Source organism: Panulirus ornatus, chromosome 29 (genome assembly GCF_036320965.1).
Source record: "Panulirus ornatus isolate Po-2019 chromosome 29, ASM3632096v1, whole genome shotgun sequence".
Taxonomy (NCBI): domain Eukaryota; kingdom Metazoa; phylum Arthropoda; class Malacostraca; order Decapoda; family Palinuridae; genus Panulirus; species Panulirus ornatus.
The window spans coordinates 9,344,612-9,369,560 of record NC_092252.1 but is presented as its reverse complement, the minus strand read 5'-3'; positions in this window follow the sequence as shown (position 1 = coordinate 9,369,560).

Below are 24,949 nucleotides of genomic sequence, written 5' to 3'. Positions count from 1 at the left end.
GAAACTATTCAGTTTTGTTATGGAAATCTAACAGTAGCCCGTCCAATCTCTATTCACAGGAAGCCTGCTTAAAAAAGGGTTTGCCCTGAAAAAAGTTTGAATGAGACAGTTTAAAGGTTCATAAGAGCCAGTTTATATATATATATATATATATATATATATATATATATATATATATATATATATATATATATATCTTTCTTTCTTTCAAACCATTCGCCATTTCCCGCGTTAGCGAGGTAGCGCCAAGAACAGAGGACTGGGCCTTTTTTGGAATATCCTCACCTGGCCCCCTCTGTTCCTTCCCTTGGAAAATCAAAAAAAAAAAAAAACGAGAGGGGAGGATTTCCAGCCCCCCGCTCCCTCCCCTTTTAGTCGCCTTCTACGACACGCAGGGAATACGTGGGAAGTATTCTTAATCCCCTATCCCCAGGGATATATATATATATATATATATATATATATATATATATATATATATATATATATATATATATATATATATATATATATATATCAGTAACTAAGCTAGGGAGATAACGTATAACTGGTGTAACTGTGAGGTCATTTGGATGAAGCTATCATTCGTATGCTACATATATGGAGCCATGTGTTTGGTGTAATGCTACCTATGACCACAAACAGGACCTCTGTCAAGAGCTTATGCAGTTACTAACCGGTTCTCCGGGCCAGCAACCGGTTCTGCTCCTAACCTTGTTTGATAGCTGATGATAGTTTTTTTTTTTCTTCATCATTCTCTACACTGAATACTCGAAATATAAACATCATCGACAATGTTAGATTATATTAATTTTGTACATCGTTGAAGGTATGATTCGTAATATATGATAACTTTTATAATTATCTCGAGTGTGTAAATATAGGTCAGATCAGGTCCAGAAGTTTGAGACATGACGGGTTAGCTCTGGTTCTCATCAAGCAGCTGTCATGAGCACCTGTCATGCGGCAGTGTGGGAGAGGCATGGCATTAACCTCCCGATGTCGCTGCTCTCCCACGACTGTCAAGGTGGTGGTGAGTGGTACCAAGCCACTCTCACCCGTTACCTGGTGAGAGCTGGTGGTGACTCTCGCCCTCTACCTGGTGAGAGCTGGTGGTGACTCTCGCCCTCTACCTGGTGAGAGCTGGTGGTGACTCTCGCCCTCTACCTGGTGAGAGCTGGTGGTGACTCTCGTCCTCTACCTGGTGAGAGCTGGTGGTGACTCTCGCCCTCTACCTGGTGAGAGGTGGTGGTGACTCTCACCCAGTACCTAGTGAGAGCTGGTGCTGACTACCACCCAGTACCTGGTGAGAGGTGGTGGTGACTCTCGCCCTCTACCTGGTGAGAGGTGGTGGTGACTCTGTCACACGTTACCTGGTGATGACTGGTGATGGGCGTGGTGACTCACATGTCACCTAGTGAGGGCTGGTGGTGGGTGTGGTAACCATACTGAAGTTTAAGGTCAAAACAGATCAGAGTGGCAACAAAAAGGAAAAGTTCTTGTGCATACAAATAAATTATTAGACCCCAGAACAGCTGGTCAATTTTCATCATTACGATACCAGGTACATACCAGTAGCAGTAGGAAACTAACAATTTGAACTCCAGCAGTTGATCATGTCCATAATACAACAAAATGCTGTCAGCAAATCAAGGAGCTAATATGGTAATACCAGACAAGCGACCTTTGCCCAAGGAACAGCCATCCAGGGAGGGAACAGCTGAGCACGTAAGCAAGGAATGTTCAGCTAAACGGGTGAACTAAATACAACAAATGTTTACCATCAATAATGAATAGATGTGTGTGTGTGTGTGTGTGTGTGTGTGTGTGTGTGTGTGTGTGTGTGCAATAGGTAATCATGGGTGTTAGATAGCACTGGTAACTATGTCGACAAAATAACGGCTGATAATGTCAACAACTAATAGCAGGTTTCTTTGGCACAAAACAGCTGACTCTGACGACAACATAAACCACCTGACTCTGGCAAACAACACAGTCCAGGTGAACACGTTACCTCTCTCCTTCACAGATAAACCAATAAACCAGGTTAATACCTCTTCCTCTCATCCTCCCCCATCGTCCGCCTGCGTCTAGCCTCGAGCTCAGGGCGTCACAATGGTTTACATACGGCCATTGTGGACAAATCATGTGCCCCGCTGTGGACTTCCTTAAACGCTCCTTGTCTCAGTCGCTACCACAGTGCCGGGCTGCTGCGCGTCACAATAGATATTAATAGTATTAACCAATCTTTAGCGAGGTAGGTAACCTCAGAATGGCTTCCACCATCCCTACTCCCAACAATCCCCGAAGACTATCGCTCAGGACCACAGGCACAGCCACCCCTGTGTCTCATCACAGATGGAAAAAAAGAATAATTCATCGTGTTCATAGACATAAGGAAACCTGGAGGTACAAGGATTATAGCTCAAAAATCCAGCTAAGAAAGTTTCCCAGGATACGGTATTAGCTGAGGGGGATTAAGGGAAATCTCGTGTAGAAATTAATCCATGTGGAAAACGACCCGGGGGTTTTTGGTCATTCGTTGCCTGATGTACGACGATGCCTTCCGCAGCACGCCACCTCTACTGATCCACCACACCCCTCCACACTCCAATCCCAGACCCTTTTCGTATTTCGGAATAGTGGGAAGTAGACCACGTGTACTTTATTTACTTGTGTACGTATACCTGTACGCTTGTATCCTTCTTTTTACGAATGTGTAAAACTATATATGTGTACGCCTAATTACACTTGTACGTTAATCAATATATGTCTCTACGTGTGTGTTTTTATGTATTTCTGTATGCACACATTCATACATGTATGAATATTTATGTATGTATACTTCAGTCTTTGGACGTATGTACATATTTGCCAGTGGTTTGTGTATGTATTTCTGTGCATTCTAAAATTGCTAACTTGAGCGATTTCTTGTTTTAAAGTCAGTGGTTCACTTTACTTGTATACTCGCTGTAAACCCATCTGCTCTGTTCTTATTTCGGTCTACCTGTTCGATCATCTATCATTATCTACATATATTCGGTATGTTTTATAAATCTAAAGAAAGAAAAAAGTTAAACGAACTCTTCTGGACGTTCTTCTCCAATTCTTTTTCCATTGGTGTGAGTTCAAAGTTCACACAACAAAGCTAAATGTGGGAATTTTCCAGTACAATAGCTGGGAAAACATTGACATAAGCAGTATCAATATGTAAGCCACCACGACAGCCAAGCTTGGTAACCATGCCAGTTTTCTTCAAGATGTCTACCCGAGTGTTTAATTGTTTCCCAGTCAAGTTAACCCGGTACTAACCTTCCTCCAAGCGAGACTCGACCAGCCTCAGCTAACAGCCAAACTACCATTAACCCAAAGAGCACGACGGAGGCGACTATTGAGCACCGCGGGTAAAGCCCTTGAGCGCGACCCTTTGGGGATGATAGCTTGGCCTTTGACCCGTCCCTTAGGGGATAGTTCAAAGGTCACGCCGTCATACCCAAGGATCGCTCCGTTTGTGTTCAACAGTTCAAGGCTTACTGCTCATTACGATCATCCACCTCAACGTGTTAGACTTCCTTTTTACACTCCTGGGAACTCACTCCTGCCCAGGCTTATACGAGAGTCCGCCTGCTTGGGCCATGAACCACACACACACACACACACACACACACACACACACAACTGAGAGGGCTGGCTAACGCGCCGTATGGACCCCCGTGCGCCACATACCACAATGCCCCCTAAGACGGACCATGCGCCACATACCTCTCCCCCGACCGACGTACCTGCGGTATGGCTGGGATTGAATCAGTAAGGTGGTGTGTGATTAATGACATGTACAAAGGTGCGCCGATATCCATCCCACCAACCCCTCACAAACGCCAAGCCGCACCGCACCCCTTGTGGACGCCGAAGGTACGGTACGCTGGTGGGCAGAGGCTCCCGGGAGAAGCCTACCTCACTAGACGGCCCTACTCGTTCCTCATTGAGTCAACACCCTCGGCCACTCTCAGTAGTCACACTCCAGCATAAGATATTCCTCTGTGAGAAAGCCGTCTCTTTGGTTAAGGTAGGCATCACCGTTTTACTGACATCTGTCGCCAGAATTTAAGATAGAGTATACCTTTCTTAGGAATTCATATTCTAAGAAAATTTATATTCTGAGAATTTATATGATATTCTAAGAATTTATGTTTCTTCTAAGAATTCATATTCTAAGAGAAGCTTCATTCGGTAGTTCACCCGCATTCTCATTTCCTTCAGGGAGTCTTAATTAGGCACATGAACGCAGCACGATTATTTTTTTTTTTCTTCAAATAGCGGAGACACAATTTACCACCTTAATCTGCACTTTATAATGGCGATTGGTAATTCCCTTCATCATCATCATTAGAAGAAGATGATATTTCACGCTAACGTACGGCACATCATACTGTGTAATTTCAGTGTCAGTTGAATGCTGTGGGCGAAGATCTGATTGTTCTTTACGAGAAGATCGTCCGAAGACCTCGAGATGGGAATATCACACAATGTCCCACAAAGAAGCTGGCTTACTTCCCACTTTGAACATTACGTTTATGACGTTCTTCATTTGCCGGGAAATGGCCGGGGTAGGCATGGAAATGGCCTGAAGAGTTCCAGCACGAGACCAATTAAAACAGGAGGATGCAGGCGTCATGAGAAGGCCTTTCAGCCTTTTAAAAGAATTCACAGTCACGCAGTTAATGGCAATAAGGGAAATGGCTATACAAACGCAAGAATAAACACAGAACAAGATCTTTTTTTCTCTAGGGTGTCTTTATATAAACTGGGTTTGACTATTCAGTCAGTAAAGAGAGGCATTTCTCTCTTACACAGAAATGTTTGCAGAAGTGGGGAAAAAAAAATGAAAGATGATCCCATGTCCTAGATCTTCCCAGTTTACCCTAGTCCTCCATCCGTCGATCCTGAGGCTCTCTCTACAACCCCAGGTCCCCAGACCTCCTCCAGTCCAGACTCACTGCACTCCCAAGTCCCCAGACCCATCTTAGTCCTCGGTCTTCAGACTCAATCCAGTCCCAGGTCCTCAGAATCACCACAGACCCAGATTCTCCTCCCGTTCCAGCAGGTAAGAGAGCGGCTTTTGGGGTAAAACACAGTTGGACCCCCTTTCCCCCCACCTCCTAAAAAAGAAATACCAGCCATTGTACACGAATTCCCCTGACGCTAAATGCCACCAAAAATGTGAACAGTTGTGTACATTTAAAGGATTATAGGCTCACAAAAGTCATTAATCCTGTACTTCTCTGGGATATTGTGAGCTTGATACCGTACGTTTTCGGATATTATCGTACTGGAATATTGGATAGATAAAGATTCTAGTCGATTTTTTGATATACCTGTCATACAATTACAGCTTTATTTTAGACCATTCATATATCATACTGATATATATATATATATATATATATATATATATATATATATATATATATATATATATATATATATATATATATATATATATATTCAGGTATTGGGAGCTCTTAGGTCGCTAATATCGAGACGTCTGCGTGGCCATTACTAGAGGCCCTCAGTCAAGCTATTACCTGAAGACCTCAATGTGGCCCTCACCACCTGTCCCTAATGAGAATGCCTCAATATGGCCATCACCAGAAGACCTCAATCTGGCCATCAAGTCGAAGACCCCCAATCTGGCCAGTACGAGATAACCTTAATCCGGCCATCACTGTTAACAACCGCTACCACCAACAATTTACCCATCACCGGAAGGTACCAACCATCAGCCAAACCCAAGGCTTTGGTTGGGGGTCTGTCTGGTGGCTCACTCATCACCATCGTCATCATCATTACTCTAGCACTTGAAGCGTTCGCCCTGATCCCCGGCATGTGACCACTTGCTAAATCTTTTGTTCCACCATTTCACTACGTCTTGTGTTCCGCGGCTGGCTGGCTGGCTGGCGCCGTAAATAGGTAATTACACATGTCCCGACCATTTGGCCTAAGGAACGAGAAGGTCTGTTCCCGCGCGCGAGGCAAGGATTAGTTTCCTCAGACGTTCGATCTTGGGAGCGACACAGTGGCTTGAAGTTCGGATTCCCTATACGATCCGCATTTATTTCTAGATAAATTCTCGAACGATACAAGGTCTTTTTCTTCTGCTGATGAATTACCAATGTGGATATGATGTCTGTGATAAGCCTCGTCCGAAACGTGTACCGTCTTAACCGAAGTTCCAACCAAGGGATTCGGATGCTGTACTTGGGCTCCCCATACCTTTTGCTTTCCTAGGAGGACCTCGGCGGCTTTGACATGCAACCGACCGTGATGTAACGCGGGAGAACAAACCAGATAATAAGAGGAAACAGACAGTGTAGCCCGGGAAGAACAAAGGGAACAACGCACGATGAACAGACGCGGTGTGTGCTAGAAAGAATATAGCGCGTAATGCTTTTACCAAAATACGAATTTACCGGTTGTGTGGCCAGCTTACACCGGTCAAGTGAAGGTAAACGTTGGGGAAATGAACAGGGAAGATGGAGAACCTTCGGGAGGCAGGTAAAGTGACGCAGCTAAATCGAATACGAAAATTTAGTAAAAAGAAACGAGGAATAGAATACAACCATAAAAGAAATTTTTAGTAGACAAGAAAAACAAATTCGAACGAAAAGAAAGGGCAAAATACTCTGAAAATCTAGCGGAAAAAGAATTCGTATACATACAAGAAACAAGGAAAGGCAAGAATATCTCCTCCTGAGAGCATATTCTTGGCTTAATGGTCTGTACGCCATTACCTCGCCACACAGCTACGTCATACAAGTGTTAGTATACCCCAGTAATTATCCCGCACGACCTCTTATTAATCTAGAGAACAGATTCCGTTCTCGTTAGAGAATATTGGAAGCCATCCCCGTGCCTCATCTCCATGCAGAACGACCAGACATCCCACACACTTCATTTTCCACGAGTATTAGAGGCTTGTGATTACAACAGCATAAATACGGAGGGAAGAGCCGTCGAATCTCGCGTCTGCGGACTAATTAAACCGGGTTCGGGCGAGTCATTACAGGTGGCATGGGAGATCTGCCTCTGTTATCTGGGGCTGACATCTTGCGTTGGGCCCCCGTGGGACATGACCTGTACTGCCCAGTATCTTTCTGCCCCCCCTCACAAACACACACACACACACACACACACACATACACACACACACACACACACACACACACACACACACACACACACACATACGGATGATCGGGTACTTAATCCCTGGTGAAGGGAGAGTGAATCTGGGCTGTGCTACGGTGGAGGAAAGAGGATGGAGAAGGGGGTGCTAATGTGGATGCAAGTGGAGGGGAAGAGGCGGTGCAAGCAAGACGGACGTAGGAGTGGTAATAAATGGGGAGAGGGGTAGAAATGCGGGGAGGGGAGGGAGGAAAAACGGACTGATGAGAAAGCAAAATCGTAGGGGGTTAGGGGCTGACGGTGGAGGATATGGCGGACGGCAGAAGGGGAGGGGAATAGAGGGAGAACCATAGGCGGAAAATTGGGAGGACAACAGCAGTACTCGGATAGGAAACACGTGCGTGCATGTGAAGGCTGGGCGAGGGAGGGTGCTGAGTTAACGTGTGGGAGACGTGACGATAGCGAAGGTAGGAAGCAAGGGAGGAAGGAACGTGGGTCAAACATGGATAGGAATTAGAGAGAGAGAGAGAGAGAGAGAGAGAGAGAGAGAGAGAGAGAGAGAGAGAGAGCTGACATGGATGTGTGAGGTTATTCGCCATGGCTAGGAACCTACCCCTGCCAGCAGTATCTGTCCTTTACCACTTTATCTACTCAAACCTCTCCTGATCACTGGATATGCTATGAATCTAGTTAAGCTTTATTTCGCTCATAATATACTTCATATTCTCCTGAAAAAAGTTAACGATCCGGCTTATAAAGGCTTAAGTAATCGTAAGGGGAGGTAATGAGCAATCTGAGCAAGATTAACACTGTTTTGCAATTCAGGTAAACTGAGTTTACCTGAACAAAGTAAAACTTAGAACTCGCTTGGATAGTATGTCTTAATTCGCTAGGTGACTGCTTGTTAGATGTATAATGCTGAATAATGAATGCATTATGAGAAAGATATGCCGTTTAGCATGAAATTTTATGTAATGTCAATCTTCACTTATTAGACATAAATGTAAGATAATCTTAAATTGAAATATAATGTGAAATAATCTAAAATTGAAATATAATGTAAAATATCCTCAAATTAAAAATCACAAAAATTACTTGAAGTTTAATGGGAGAAATCTTAAAAGGTTCGAGAAATTAGTGTCAAAGTATTTTCTCAAACTTAAGACGTGTACGAAAATGGTCGTCACTTAAAAGATAAATGTCAGTGATCACTAGAGACGAAACACAGCCTCAGAGCAGGCTGGATGAGGAGAAGGCATGTGTGGGAAGACGTCTCACTCCCACACAGCCCGCCCAACATGACCCAACGTGCTGGCAGTTACCAAGTGTGATATTAGATAGACCGTGGGAGACATGGGTGTAGGTGTTGGGTGTCGGTGGGAGACGCCCCCACGGTGTTTGCACATCACTAACTTGCCAAGCTCGTCTTCTGGTTCCCAGATACAAAGACACACACACACACACACACACACACACACACACACACACACACACACACACACACACACACATATACATACAGACACACACGTGCCCTCGCGATAGACCCATCCACTGCCATGCGTCCGTGCTTTCAGGAGACATACACCTGACCCGTGTCAGCTGTGACACAGCAGAGAAAGCAGTAGTGGGGAGGAGTTGGAAGGGGTTAATGAGACGAGAGGTTGAGGTGATTAAAGTAATTAAAAAAATTACAATTCTGAAAATACACCTGGTGCCACCAGGCTCCCCCAGGTACACCAATAGTAAACCACACACACACACACACACACACACACACACACACACACACACACACACACACACACACACACACACACTCACTCTCTCTCTCTCTCTCTCTCTCTCTCTCTCTCTCTCTCTCTCTCTCTCTCTCTCTCTCTCTCTCTCTCTCTCTCTCTCTCCAGGTACACCAGCGCACAACCCAGCTCAGAGGGAGGCGGGCAGCTGGACAAGATATCAAATGTCCAACATGACGTATCGCGTTGTCCATCTAGGGACGCCCTTATCTCCTCCGCTGACAGTCATACAACAAGCTTAAAATGTCCACCGCGCCTTATCCACGCCCGCGTCTCGTGTTTCCCCACCTCGACCGGGGTCATGACCAGGCATAGTAGCCTGACCCGGGCTAATACCACCTTAACTCCCGTGACCCAGGCCGATTTAGGTGCCGCCGGGGCTTCGCTATCTGTCATCTTATCGGTATCAGTGTCGCATCTTGAGGCTGTGTGGGTCCTGCCGGTGGGTGATGCGGAAGATGCTGTTCTTAACATGGATCCTCTCCTTATTAAGATCGCTACCGGGAATAGATAGATAGTCACACACACACACACACACACACACACACACACACACACACACACACACACACACGGAAAAACATATGCAGACACAAGATCAACTTTTCCTTTTCAACTTCTCCGGAGCAGAGTAGCCACTCCCGGTGGATCTCAGAGGGCGCCCTGACGGTAAACTGGTGCCAAACAGGTGGAAAGTCAATATGCTTTGCAAACCTCTTTAGCGCCACACCAAACGTGTTTACATTTCATTTGTGAGACATGCGGGGTACGAGATAGTGAGTAAATACTTGATTACTGCGCTAAAATACTGTATTATTATCATTATTATTGTTATCATTATTATTATTATTATTATTATTATTATTATTATTATTATTATTATTATTGTTTGTTTGTTGTTGTTGTTGTTATTGCTACTAAAACGTTGCGGAATGGTGGAAGATATAACTTAATGGAGACCTAGCCACAAGGCTTGGTGGCTAGTACAGATGGCTAGTACAGAAGAAAGGCGTTGAAATTTCAGTGAAAGACGAAGCGTTTGAAAAGATGGTTGATCGTAGTCATGGCGGCTCTGAGGTGTCAGTTACAAAATGAGATTATTTGAAGGAATGAGATTATTACAAACGCAGCTTCAGCAGTTGCATAGGCACCATGCAATATGGTGGGTAAGAGGAGGATAGCTCCATGAACATGAACGCGCAGCCCTTGAGAGATACAAACTGACCCTTGGGTACGGTTTCTCCACCCCATTTGTGCAATGACCTAAGAGTCAGGTCAAAGGCCTGACCATCATACCTGAAGGGTAGTACCGTCGTGCTGTAGGCTGGTGAAGGAGATGAAGAAGATGGAGGATTTAGGGAGGTAAGATTTTTCCTTTTTGACAGAAAGCGAGGAAAATTCTACAGAACTAAAAAAAGAAACCGTATCTAATATTCTATGTCAAAAAATGTGTATATGATGAAGCCATCACCAACGCTCTGTCCCATTCCATCCCCCGTCGCCATACGATTTTGTCTCTCGGGAACCCCACACCTCACGACCATATTAATCGTCCTTACCCCTTGTCCCACGTCTGACACCACCCTACACATTGTATCCCACGCTCCCTCCCCACGTCCTAGGACCGTCCATCCCTCCTCCTCCTCCCCGTCCTTCGTCTCACCCATTGACACAAGGGAGGGAGGAAGGAAGGAAGGGGGAGGGAGGGTAGAAGAACATGAAAGAACAAGGGGCACCATTGACCATTTATCACCGCCTCCCGGCTGCCCATCACAACAGTAAACAGGATCGAGCCTGCTTTTGAAACGCCGGTGGCAACGCACGCCTCACGCACCCGTCTTAAAAAGAACTGCTCGGCAGGTAGCCTTTGACCCGCGTGTTTAGTCTCGGGGTCTGCAAATCCGTCTCTCAGACCATTTAGTTGGCGGCCTTGAGGTGCGGGACCTGATCAGCACATTGGTCAACAAGAACGAGCCAACTAATCCCAGATGATCGGCTGGGTCAATATGGTGGACAGGTGGTGTTTCGCTCTCCTAATTCATCTTCGGATGGTTCTCACAGCAGCCACGTCAGGAGGGACCTTATACCTGAGGGAAGTATCTAGAATCGACTAGTGGCGCAGTAGATCAACAAAACACTGTTACAGCGCGCATGTATGATATTCAAGACTATGGTCATGCACACTCAGTGCATAACTCAACCCTGCCGTCCACAAAGAAAACACAGAGGTATAAATGTGTTCGAAATCAGGACGCGGAACTCCCTTCATCTATCTTCCTGACTTATCAGCTCTGTGGTTAGCTGAGTTTTCCCTTTTCTTTTTTCACCCCAGCGGATAAATGAGTGTGTAAACAATAACTGAAATAAATGGAAAGATTCATTAACGTCTTGAGCAGGACAAGTACGCCCGTTAAGACTCGTGGTAGAGCTTTTAAGCATGAGGATACGGTGGTCTGGTCTTTAGACCTGGACGTAATTTGCCAGGTCAAAGACCATGCCCTCATACCCTCAAGGGTCGTCCCATCATGCTCACGGGTCAAAATTTTCTTGCTCGAGGGTCGCACAGCCGTGCTCAAACGATTGTGTATGTTACTACTACCACAATTGTACTTCATCAAAACGTTTTACAGGTAATTCTTGTTTTTCAAAATATTTTTGGTACGTCAGAAAACACGTAAATGACTCAAACCATCGATGGATGGTTCCCTTTTGGGGTCGTGGATATGAAAATGGGGTTCCAACAGCGGATAACCACATGAATGAAAATGGAACGTCGGATGACAATAACCCTGTGTCAGGCACAGGCGCCCCTGGCCATTCTGACAGCAACAACAACAACAAGAGCAAAACAGCTGGCTAAAGACAACAACAACAAAAAAAATCAAGCGGGGTGAATGAAGTCTTCGTCCCTGTGCATGATGTCAGATGGGAGCGGAAGTTCCCTGACGGCCATCTTGTCATCTTCCGGAGTTTGCGGGATGAATTACGAGCTATATTGGGGCGTCCCGACCCCGGGCGGAAAAGGGTGGAATAGGAGAAACGGCAGAAGAAAAGGCTAAAAAATGAGGACCACGTGTTCAGGATAGGGTTACCCGGGCGTGACGGGCGTGGGGGGGAGACGGAGGGACGCCTAAACCATCAAGCAATATGGCCGAGATTAAAGTGAACCCTGAGGCATTTCATGGACCTTATAAGCTTGCGTCGCGAGCTCACTTAATGACCCTGGATGCTTTTGATTTCCTCCAGGCCTGGACAGTTCAGGGGCGCGCTATGAATGCGACGACGGGATGAATGACAATCATATCCGTTGTTGTGGGCTTTTAGGCCCTCGCGCTCAGAGGGGGATAGTCGACTACTGACCCGGACGGGTCGATTCCAAGCCGCGCTATGCACATTCCTGGTCGGATGTGTTTATATCGGAATGTGCAGGAGGGGGTAGGGAAAGGAGGGGGGGGGTGTCCCAGAAACCCCACCCTCCCAACCGTATTACTTAGCTACCAGCGTCCGCTACCGCTACCATCGGGTATGTCGATATACCTCCCAATTATACTAAACAGTTCCCGTTATACCACTGGTGTGTGTGTGGGGGGGTTATTATTATCTGTCGTTGTTCGTTGAATAGGTATATATTTTTTTGGTAACACTGTTCTTTCATTGGTAAATTGGAGATTTGTATTGCATGCCTGCGTGTGTAGAGCTAATACAACATACCTCCGTGTCCCCACATGGAGTATATATATCATACATCACACCTGCATGTGCTTACATGAAGTCTAACACCATGCACCATACCTGCATGTCTCACACGCATAGCTAATACAACATACCTCAGTGTCCCTCCCCACATGGAGTATACTTCATACATCACACCTGCATGTGCCTACATGAAGTGTAACTCCATGCACCATACCTGCATGTCTCCATATGATTCATATACCTGCATGTGTTCACATGAAGTATAACATTCGCCAATACTTGCCTGAGGTATAACTTGGTACACTAAGGCTGCACAACTCGGCCTCGCTGTGCTTTACGTGGGACAACCAATTACACCTTTTTAATCACGATGTTATCTACTGATGCAAAAGCTTAATCAGGATGCCATCACTTGAAAGACGGAAGTGAAGAAGGATTATCACATCAGTGTTTTACCAACGACCTTGTTGAGCTGTTTTTCTTGTACCACCCGTGACGATGATGGTGATGATGATGATGATGATGATGATGAGGTGTTGATGATCTCTCTCTCTCTCTCTTCCTTCTACCCTTCACCATCCACTGTCAAAGGCAGACACACACACACACACACACACACACACACACACACACACACACACACACACACACACACACACACTGTCATTACCATCACCGGCGAATGGAGTTTCATATTCTTAATCTAGCGCTTTTGTAAGACGAACTTCTCTTCGGGTAATTATGTCAACAGTGTGGTCTGACAGGTATGGTGAGGTGGAGAGGTGGTATGACAGCTGTGGTGGGGTTGAGAGGCGGTCTGACAGGTATGGTGAGGTGGAGAGGTGGTATGACAGCTGTGGTGGGGTTGAGAGGTGGTCTGACAGCTGTGGTGGGGTTAAGAGGTGGTGTGAGAGCTGTGGTGGGGTTGAGAGGTGGTCTGACAGCTGTGGTGGGGTTAAGAGGTGGTGTGAGAGCTGTGGTGGGGTTGAGAGGTGGTCTGACAGCTGTGGTGGGGTTAAGAGGTGGTGTGAGAGCTGTGGTGGGGTTGGGAGGTGGTCTGAGAACTGTGATAGGGTTGAGAGGTGGTCTGCCAGCTGTGGTGGGGTTAAGAAATGGTGTGAGAGCTGTGGTGGGGTTGAGAGGCGGTCTGACAGGTATGGTGAGGTGGAGAGGTGGTATGACAGCTGTGGTGGGGTTAAGAGGTGGTGTGAGAGCTGTGGTGGGGTTGAGAGGTGGTCTGACAGCTGTGGTGGGGTTGAGAGGTGGTCTGACAGCTGTGGTGGGGTTAAGAGGTGGTGTGAGAGCTGTGGTGGGGTTGAGAGGTGGTCTGACAGCTGTGGTGGGGTTGAGAGGTGGTCTGACAGCTGTGGTGGGGTTAAGAGGTGGTGTGAGAGCTGTGGTGGGGTTGAGAGGTGGTCTGACAGCTGTGGTGGGGTTGAGAGGCGGTCTGACAGGTATGGTGAGGTGGAGAGGTGGTATGACAGCTGTGGTGGGGTTGAGAGGTGGTCTGACAGCTGTGGTGGGGTTGAGAGGTGGTCTGACAGCTGTGGTGGGGTTAAGAGGTGGTGTGAGAGCTGTGGTGGGGTTGAGAGGTGGTCTGACAGTTGTGGTGGGTTTAAGAGGTGGTGTGAGAGCTGTGGTGGGGTTAAGAGGTGGTGTGAGAGCTGTGGTGGGGTTAAGAGGTGGTGTGAAAGCTGTGGTGGGGTTGAGAGGTGGTCTGACAGCTGTGGTGGGGTTGAGAGGTGGTCTGACAGCTGTGGTGGGGTTGAGAGGTGGTCTGACAGCTGTGGTGGGGTTAAGAGGTGGTGTGAGAGCTGTGGTGGGGTTGAGAGGTGGTCTGACAGTTGTGGTGGGTTTAAGAGGTGGTGTGAGAGCTGTGGTGGGGTTGAGAGGTGGTCTGACAGCTGTGGTGGGGTTGAGAGGTGGTCTGACAGTTGTGGTGGGTTTAAGAGGTGGTGTGAGAGCTGTGGTGGGGTTAAGAGGTGGTGTGAGAGCTGTGGTGGGGTTAAGAGGTGGTGTGAGAGCTGTGGTGGGGTTGAGAGGTGGTCTGACAGCTGTGGTGGGGTTGAGAGGTGGTCTGACAGCTGTGGTGGGGTTGAGAGGTGGTCTGACAGCTGTGGTGGGGTTGAGAGGTGGTCTGACAGCTGTGGTGGGGTTGAGAGGTGGTCTGACAGCTGTGGTGGGGTTGAGAGGTGGTCTGACAGCTGTGGTGGGGTTGAGAGGTGGTCTGACAGCTGTGGTGGGGTTGAGAGGTGGTCTGACAGCTGTGGTGGGGTTGAGAGGTGGTCTGACAGCTGTGGTGGGGTTGAGAGGCGGTCTGACAGGTATGGTGAGGTGGAGAGGTGGTATGACAGCTGTGGTGGGGTTGAGAGGTGGTCTGACAGCTGTGGTGGGGTTAAGAGGTGGTGTGAGAGCTGTGGTGGGGTTGAGAGGTGGTCTGACAGCTGTGGTGGGGTTGAGAGGTGGTCTGACAGCTGTGGTGGGGTTGAGAGGTGGTCTGACAGCTGTGGTGGGGTTGAGAGGTGGTCTGACAGCTGTGGTGGGGTTAAGAGGTGGTGTGAGAGCTGTGGTGGGGTTAAGAGGTGGTGTGAAAGCTGTGGTGGGGTTGAGAGGCGGTCTGACAGGTATGGTGAGGTGGAGAGGTGGTATGACAGCTGTGGTGGGGTTGAGAGGTGGTCTGACAGCTGTGGTGGGGTTGAGAGGTGGTCTGACAGCTGTGGTGGGGTTGAGAGGCGGTCTGACAGGTATGGTGAGGTGGAGAGGTGGTATGACAGCTGTGGTGGGGTTGAGAGGTGGTCTGACAGCTGTGGTGGGGTTGAGAGGTGGTCTGACAGCTGTGGTGGGGTTGAGAGGTGGTCTGACAGCTGTGGTGGGGTTGAGAGGTGGTCTGACAGCTGTGGTGGGGTTGAGAGGTGGTCTGACAGCTGTGGTGGGGTTGAGAGGTGGTCTGACAGCTGTGGTGGGGTTGAGAGGTGGTCTGACAGCTGTGGTGGGGTTGAGAGGTGGTCTGACAGCTGTGGTGGGGTTGAGAGGTGGTCTGACAGCTGTGGTGGGGTTGAGAGGTGGTCTGACAGCTGTGGTGGGGTTGAGAGGTGGTCTGACAGCTGTGGTGGGGTTGAGAGGCGGTCTGACAGGTATGGTGAGGTGGAGAGGTGGTATGACAGCTGTGGTGGGGTTGAGAGGTGGTCTGACAGCTGTGGTGGGGTTGAGAGGTGGTCTGACAGCTGTGGTGGGGTTGAGAGGTGGTCTGACAGCTGTGGTGGGGTTGAGAGGTGGTCTGACAGCTGTGGTGGGGTTGAGAGGCGGTCTGACAGGTATGGTGAGGTGGAGAGGTGGTATGACAGCTGTGGTGGGGTTGAGAGGTGGTCTGACAGCTGTGGTGGGGTTGAGAGGTGGTCTGACAGCTGTGGTGGGGTTGAGAGGTGGTCTGACAGCTGTGGTGGGGTTGAGAGGTGGTCTGACAGCTGTGGTGGGGTTGAGAGGTGGTCTGACAGCTGTGGTGGGGTTGAGAGGTGGTCTGACAGCTGTGGTGGGGTTGAGAGGTGGTCTGACAGCTGTGGTGGGGTTGAGAGGCGGTCTGACAGGTATGGTGAGGTGGAGAGGTGGTATGACAGCTGTGGTGGGGTTAAGAGGTGGTGTGAGAGCTGTGGTGGGGTTGAGAGGTGGTCTGACAGCTGTGGTGGGGTTGAGAGGTGGTCTGACAGCTGTGGTGGGGTTGAGAGGTGGTCTGACAGCTGTGGTGGGGTTGAGAGGTGGTCTGACAGCTGTGGTGGGGTTGAGAGGTGGTCTGACAGCTGTGGTGGGGTTGAGAGGTGGTCTGACAGCTGTGGTGGGGTTGAGAGGTGGTCTGACAGTTGTGGTGGGTTTAAGAGGTGGTGTGAGAGCTGTGGTGGGGTTGAGAGGTGGTCTGACAGCTGTGGTGGGGTTGAGAGGTGGTCTGACAGCTGTGGTGGGGTTGAGAGGTGGTCTGACAGCTGTGGTGGGGTTGAGAGGTGGTCTGACAGCTGTGGTGGGGTTGAGAGGTGGTCTGACAGCTGTGGTGGGGTTGAGAGGTGGTCTGACAGCTGTGGTGGGGTTAAGAGGTGGTGTGAGAGCTGTGGTGGGGTTGAGAGGTGGTCTGACAGCTGTGGTGGGGTTGAGAGGTGGTCTGACAGCTGTGGTGGGGTTGAGAGGTGGTCTGACAGCTGTGGTGGGGTTGAGAGGTGGTCTGACAGCTGTGGTGGGGTTAAGAGGTGGTGTGAGAGCTGTGGTGGGGTTGAGAGGCGGTCTGACAGGTATGGTGAGGTGGAGAGGTGGTATGACAGCTGTGGTGGGGTTGAGAGGTGGTCTGACAGCTGTGGTGGGGTTGAGAGGTGGTCTGACAGCTGTGGTGGGGTTGAGAGGCGGTCTGACAGGTATGGTGAGGTGGAGAGGTGGTATGACAGCTGTGGTGGGGTTGAGAGGTGGTCTGACAGCTGTGGTGGGGTTGAGAGGCGGTCTGACAGGTATGGTGAGGTGGAGAGGTGGTATGACAGCTGTGGTGGGGTTGAGAGGTGGTCTGACAGCTGTGGTGGGGTTAAGAGGTGGTGTGAGAGCTGTGGTGGGGTTGAGAGGTGGTCTGACAGCTGTGGTGGGGTTGAGAGGTGGTCTGACAGTTGTGGTGGGTTTAAGAGGTGGTGTGAGAGCTGTGGTGGGGTTGAGAGGCGGTCTGACAGGTATGGTGAGGTGGAGAGGTGGTATGACAGCTGTGGTGGGGTTAAGAGGTGGTGTGAGAGCTGTGGTGGGGTTGAGAGGTGGTCTGACAGCTGTGGTGGGGTTGAGAGGTGGTCTGACAGCTGTGGTGGGGTTGAGAGGTGGTCTGACAGCTGTGGTGGGGTTAAGAGGTGGTGTGAGAGCTGTGGTGGGGTTAAGAGGTGGTGTGAGAGCTGTGGTGGGGTTAAGAGGTGGTGTGAGAGCTGTGGTGGGGTTAAGAGGTGGTGTGAGAGCTGTGGTGGGGTTAAGAGGTGGTGTGAGAGCTGTGGTGGGGTTAAGAGGTGGTGTGAGAGCTGTGGTGGGGTTAAGAGGTGGTGTGAGAGCTGTGGTGGGGTTAAGAGGTGGTGTGAGAGCTGTGGTGGGGTTAAGAGGTGGTGTGAGAGCTGTGGTGGGGTTGAGAGGTGGTCTGACAGCTGTGGTGGGGTTAAGAGGTGGTGTGAAAGCTGTGGTGGGGTTAAGAGGTGGTGTGAGAGCTGTGGTGGGGTTGAGAGGTGGTCTGACAGCTGTGGTGGGGTTGAGAGGTGGTCTGACAGCTGTGGTGGGGTTAAGAGGTGGTGTGAGAGCTGTGGTGGGGTTGAGAGGTGGTCTGACAGCTGTGGTGGGGTTGAGAGGTGGTCTGACAGCTGTGGTGGGGTTGAGAGGTGGTCTGACAGCTGTGGTGGGGTTAAGAGGTGGTGTGAGAGCTGTGGTGGGGTTGAGAGGTGGTCTGACAGCTGTGGTGGGGTTGAGAGGTGGTCTGACAGCTGTGGTGGGGTTGAGAGGCGGTCTGACAGGTATGGTGAGGTGGAGAGGTGGTATGACAGCTGTGGTGGGGTTGAGAGGTGGTCTGACAGCTGTGGTGGGGTTGAGAGGTGGTCTGACAGCTGTGGTGGGGTTGAGAGGTGGTCTGACAGCTGTGGTGGGGTTGAGAGGTGGTCTGACAGCTGTGGTGGGGTTGAGAGGTGGTCTGACAGCTGTGGTGGGGTTGAGAGGCGGTCTGACAGGTATGGTGAGGTGGAGAGGTGGTATGACAGCTGTGGTGGGGTTGAGAGGTGGTCTGACAGCTGTGGTGGGGTTGAGAGGTGGTCTGACAGCTGTGGTGGGGTTGAGAGGCGGTCTGACAGGTATGGTGAGGTGGAGAGGTGGTATGACAGCTGTGGTGGGGTTGAGAGGTGGTCTGACAGCTGTGGTGGGGTTAAGAGGTGGTGTGAGAGCTGTGGTGGGGTTGAGAGGTGGTCTGACAGCTGTGGTGGGGTTGAGAGGCGGTCTGACAGGTATGGTGAGGTGGAGAGGTGGTATGACAGCTGTGGTGGGGTTGAGAGGTGGTCTGACAGCTGTGGTGGGGTTGAGAGGTGGTCTGACAGCTGTGGTGGGGTTGAGAGGTGGTCTGACAGCTGTGGTGGGGTTGAGAGGTGGTCTGACAGCTGTGGTGGGGTTGAGAGGTGGTCTGACAGCTGTGGTGGGGTTGAGAGGTGGTCTGACAGCTGTGGTGGGGTTGAGAGGTGGTCTGACAGCTGTGGTGGGGTTGAGAGGTGGTCTGACAGCTGTGGTGGGGTTGAGAGGTGGTCTGACAGCTGTGGTGGGGTTGGGAGGTGGTCTGAGAACTGTGGTAGGGTTGAGAGGTGGTCTGCCAGCTGTGTTGGGGTTAAGAGGTGGTGTAAGACCTGTGGTGGGGTTGAGAGGCGGTCTGACAGCTGTGGTGGGTTTAAGAGGTGGTGTGAGAGCTGTGGTGGGGTTGAGAGGCGGTCTGACAGGTATGGTGAGGTGGAGAGGTGGTATGACAGCTGTGGTGGGGTTAAGAGGTGGTGTGAAAGCTGTGGTGGGGTTGAGAGGTGGTCTGACAGCTGTGGTGGGGTTGAGAGGTGGTCTGACAGTTGTGGTGGGTTTAAGAGGTGGTGTGAGAGCTGTGATGGGGTTGAGAGGTGATCTGACAGCTATGGTGAGGTAGAGAGGTGGTCTCACAGTTGTGGTGGGGTTGGGAGGTGTCCTGAAAGCTGTGGTAGGGTTGGTAGGCAGTGGTTCGGAGCTGTGGCGGGACGAGCAAGGGTTTACGGAACACAGCTGTTTGTCAGCCGGCGTGGTGAGGTGTCCCCCCCCACCGTCGCTGTGTTTCGGTCCTGTGGCAAGTCAGAAACATACCGGGCGATACGTACAGTGATCTGATGAAAAAGAACGTAAGTGTTATTTGATAAAGTAAAGTAAAGGTCCCCCACGCCCCCTCATCCACACACCGTCCACTATTAACAGTTATCATCTTGTAGAACACAGTGTGTTGCGGTCTTGTAGAACACGATGTGTTGCGATCTCGTAGAATACGGTGTGATGCGGTCATGTAGAATCCCCCCGCCTCTCTCTCTCTCTCTCTCTCTCCCTCCTCCTCCTCCCTCTCCTGCCTGCCCATTTCCGCCCTTCAGTAGCCTGGTCGCGGGTAATTGACATCCTACAAGAATTGCTCCACTTCTTTATATGCTAAGCAGGCCAGCCCTCTTCCTGTGCTGGCCAGACGCGAACACCCCGCCATCACCACCCACCACGCCCCTCCTCACATATTATATTACCCACTTTATCTCCCTCTATATATTTTTTTCCTCTCTCTCTCAGTTCCATCTCCTCCCTCCTCCTTCTTCGTGATTCCTCCTGATACATACTCTCTCTCTCTCTCTCTCTCTCTCTCTCTCTCTCTCTCTCTCTCTCTCTCTCTCTCTCTCTCTCTCTCTCTCTCTCTCCACATTCCATTTCGACTTCCTACTCCTTCCCATCTTCTTCCTGATTGTATTTTCATCTTTAGCCTACGACATCATCGTCACCTATACTGCCTCCTCCTCCTCCTCCTCCTCCTCTTCTTCCTCTTCCTCTTCCTTATCGTATTTCCATTAGTACTCCTCTTCTCTATCTACATTTCCTCTACTTTTTCGTCCAGGCCACTTTCTCACATTGCTCTCTTTTACTCCCTCTTCTCCCTCTGTCGTTCCTCATCCACCCCGCCCTATCTCTACAGCCTCCCCTTCCCTCCCTCCCTCCTCCCCAAGGCTCAGGTATCCCCAGCGCTGGGTTTTCTCTCGCAGCGGTCGGTAAATCACGACTAGGTATGACGACCCAGGAATCGATAGCCAGCCGACCCGCCCGCCGCCCTCCGCCCCACTCCTCCAACCTGAAGCCCCACTGCAAAAATATACTCTACTAATTTACGGCAGTTCGACTCTGCCATCCTCTCTCCTTCGATGTTCATTTCTCCTTTTTTCTTTATTTGATTTTCTTTCTCTTCGGCGTATCGTTAGAGGTTGATTCTTCTTTTATCAATGGTTTATGCTCTGGTTTATGTTCTGGTTTATGCGTTGAGATGGTGTTTGTGTATGTATGTGGATGTGAGAAAAAAGAAAAAAAAAAGCCTCATTCTCACCTGAAATTTACCATCTCGATCATGCACACTCTCCGTATCCTCATTAGCGCCACCCGCCCACACGATGGTCGGGATTGCATCATAAACTCGCCGGTCATGGGGGCGAGAAAAAATGAAAAGAAAAAAAAAACAACTTTTGCATGACGGTACAGACCTTGTGTATGGCGTTGCAACCCCTTTGGTAACGATGGCCTTCTCCCGTGACCTAACCCCGTAAAGGGTCAGGTCAAAGGCCAAGGTCAACAACACATCTAAGGGTTTTGCCATCGTGGTCAGAGAATCGAATCCCGTGAGCTGATGTCAGACGTGTCTGGTTAGAGCTCCATCGCCCTGAAGATTCGCTTCCTGAATCATCCATAGGTGAATCTAGTGAGTCAAACACATCTCTCTGGCAACAGTGAATTATCTCAAGTCCCACATTAGTCAAGATTTACTCGGGAAATGATTTAAAAAAAAGAAGTGTTTTCCATGACACCTGATATAAACTCGCTTCTTGCTATGAGCAGGTATATATATAAATATACATAAATGTACATAACGTTAGTAAGATGGCCTTGATTACGGCTTCAATAATTCGTACCGTCTCATCTGACATGAAGAAAAAGAGTAAGGTCTGTAGATCTGATATTACATGTAATGTTCCTTACCTCAGTCTGTCTGTCTGTCCGTGGGCAACCTCCTCTGTGTCAACAAGATCAAGACAGCTAATCCTTACTTCCTGCTCTTCATCCTTATAACACGTGTCTAATATACACACAAAACACGTATCCAAAGGAAGGGTTGAGGATGCGTGTGACCGGAAGCGCACGTGCAGGGTAGAGGGGCCTTAAGAAGGGGGTGAGGAGGAGGAGAAAAGGAAGGAAGAGGAGTGTGAACACGAGAACACCAGAGGAAGGCCGGAAGGGTAGGGCTGCTGCTGCTGCTGCTGGACTGGATGCTATGTGACCACCTCCCTTCCTCAAGCTTCCGGTTAAACCCCTTTCATGCTACGGAGATGACGCTCACGACCTCGACCGTCTTGCTGATGTTGTGGGCAATACCTTCTTGCTGATGTTGTGGGTAATATCATTTGGCTGATGCTGTGGGCAATGTCTTCTTGCTGATGTGAATAACACGTTGCCGATATGAGAAACGTTTTTCAGGATGTTATAAGTAACGTCTTGCAGACGTGGATCATTGATGTTGTAGGTAATATCATATGGCTGATGTTGTGGGCAATGTCTTCTTGCTGATGTTGTGAATAACACGTTGCCGATATGAGAAACGTTTTTCCGGATGTTATGATCCTCGTCTTGCAGACGTGGATCATATCATCTTGCTAGTGTGTCGTTAACATCTCAGCTGATGATGTGGGTTAACATCTTGCAGATGTTGTTGTGGTCGACACCTCTCGCCGCCCGCCCGGACGACCGTCCCCTGCTATACCGTGGGAAGCTCAAGAGTTCCCATCAACATAGTTGTCATGTCGGACACCTACGGTCCCTGGCCTTTCATGGCGACTCTCGCTATTAACCTACTCTTCTCACGAGGAGAGAGAGAGAAAAAAAAGAAAGAGGTTTTTGCCATAGCTGTTTTAGAAGTGTTCTCAGGCAACTTCTCAGCGCGGTACTCCTACACTCGCTCTGTGTGTATTTGGCAATGCGTGTCTGTGTTTTTTTTTTTCCTTTGACGTCGTCTCACATGTTCCGTGTCCAGCGTCGATAAATATTGCATAACAAGTTCTCGTTCCAAAACTGTGGACCATCTTGTGCCAGCATTATGGAACTATCAGACAGATAAACACAACTCATGTTGTAATAAAACGTTGGACTGAATTATTATTATTCTTGCAGGACTGAGAGTTAAAGCCTTCACTGCCTTTGTTAATGTAAGAATATGAGGTTCTATAAAGATTCTCAGCTTCGCAACGAAGGTGAAATTTTGCTTTCATCACTCGTTCATTAGGGTTATGATAGTCTTCAGAAGTATACTATTGGTAGCTTTAAGCCCTTAAGCACAGGAGTACGACCCTTGAATATGGTGGTCTGGCATATCTGTCTTGACCCCCCAGGGTCAGGTCAGGTAGGGGCTTAGGCTATCATACCCAGGGGTCAAGAAATTATGGTATGTTATCGAATTGTCTCTGCCTTCAACAAAGGCACTTCTCAGTCTCTATAAAGCATTGATTCACTCTCCAGAAGTGTACGTACCTCTTCCAGCTTATATATATATATATATATATATATATATATATATATATATATATATATATATATATATACTACTTTTCTCAAGCAGATTCAAACCATATAATTTCTTTGTGTATACGTTCAGCTGCCGCTGTGCTGAAGAAGAGAATTAAGAACTAAACACACGGGACTTACGGGGTCTGGAAAGTTCAGCTGATCAAGGAGTTGATAACTCGCATACGGCCAGCTGAAGTCCGGTCTAAATTCCACCGATACTGATCTCTGTCTGTAGTTTCTTCCCTGTGCAGCAAGATATTCCCTTATGATTGTGATGACTGTATGACTTTTTCTTACGGTTTCGAGTCCATGATTTGCCCTCTGCGACGGTGTCCTGTTGTTGGTGTGCTGGTCCTGCGTCTCTTGTTCTGTGAACTGCACGGGTTCGTGCCCCGCCATAGGGACTGTTGGACTGTGCATAATGTGAGCGGTAACATGCTATTTCCATGATCAGTAACATACGTTCACGTTGATTGTTCATGCGTAGTTTGACCGATACTCTCCAGTGATGCTTGAATAACGTTTCTGGCTTAAGCGAAACGTGCTCGTGTTACTGACACGTGCAATACAATAATATTTCAGAGGGTAGTGTACATGGTAGATTGTCAAACACGAGGCACTTGTACAGGAAAAGACAAAAGAAAAGAGAAAAAGAAATCGATGAGCCAATTAGCACGAGTGTAAAAAGAAACAGAAAACTTTCATAAAGTTGTACATGATACGAAAATGAGTGAAAACCCAAAGAACTGGAGCATGTGTGCATACAGGAAGTGTGTCTCGTGTGTTTGCGTGTGTGTGTGTGTGTGTGTGAGAGAGAGAGAGAGAGAGAGAGAGAGAGAGAGAGAGAGAGAGAGAGAGAGAGAGAGAGAGAGAGAGAGAGAGAGAGAGAGAGATCATTACGGTAGGATCCTGACCTAAGACACCCAGAGACCAGTAGACCGCACTGGTGAGGCAGGCGTCAAGAAAAACCCACTGCGGTGTCCCTCCTTGGTCCTGACAGTGTCCACTGCCACCCTCCGTCACGCCCACCGCCGGCTGTCCCACCCACCCACCGTCTCCCGGTGCCCAGCTTCCCTAATTCACACCATCTATCCATCACACACCACCTGTCTCATACCACCTGATGATTTCGCGCCACCTAGCCACCTCCCATCTATCGACGCTACCATGCCACCTGGCACCACACTGACACCAACTCGGTCCACGTCGCGCGAACGTGTCTCAAAATCTCGTCTCCGAGTCTGTACCTCCTCCCCTGCGTAGCATCAGCGGGTCACCTGGCCTGACCAGAGCACCTGGGCCACCACAGTGCTAATTAACCCCAGTGGGTCGGTTGGCCGCTCCTCATTAGCACCTTTCGTGGTTCCCGTAGCTGTAATAGGCCGGTTACTGGCCCTAATTACCAAGTGCTGGGCGGGTAAGGTGGTGGTCATGGAGGCGATACATGAGGGAATATATGTAAGGTCTGGCTAAGGAGGCAGCAGGAGGTAGGGGGACATAGGTGATGTGGATGGGAGGGAGGGGAAGTATACCACTATATGTTGGGGGAGGACGGTGTAGGAAGGCAGGCACACGGGAGGTAGGGGGGCGTGTTTGAGCACGTGTTCCATGCGGTCTAGTGTCGGCTGGCCAGCCTACCTGGTGCGGAGGTTTTAATTAGTGTCTGAAATGACGGGTTTCTTGTGTGTTTCTTCGTGTGAGGCCCACTCTGGTCAGGGCTCCCGACTGACGGGATATTTTTTTCTATATGTTTTTCAATTCATCGTTTTGATGCTCATTTTGTCGATCATTATTATATATTTGTGTATTTCAGTGGCTCTGTATAATTAATTGATTCTTGTGTATGTGCAAGGAAAGATAATGGAGATAAGCTGGAAAAAACACCAAAATTACGAAGAAAACTCATGGTGGCAGATGGAGGGAGGTAAGGGAAC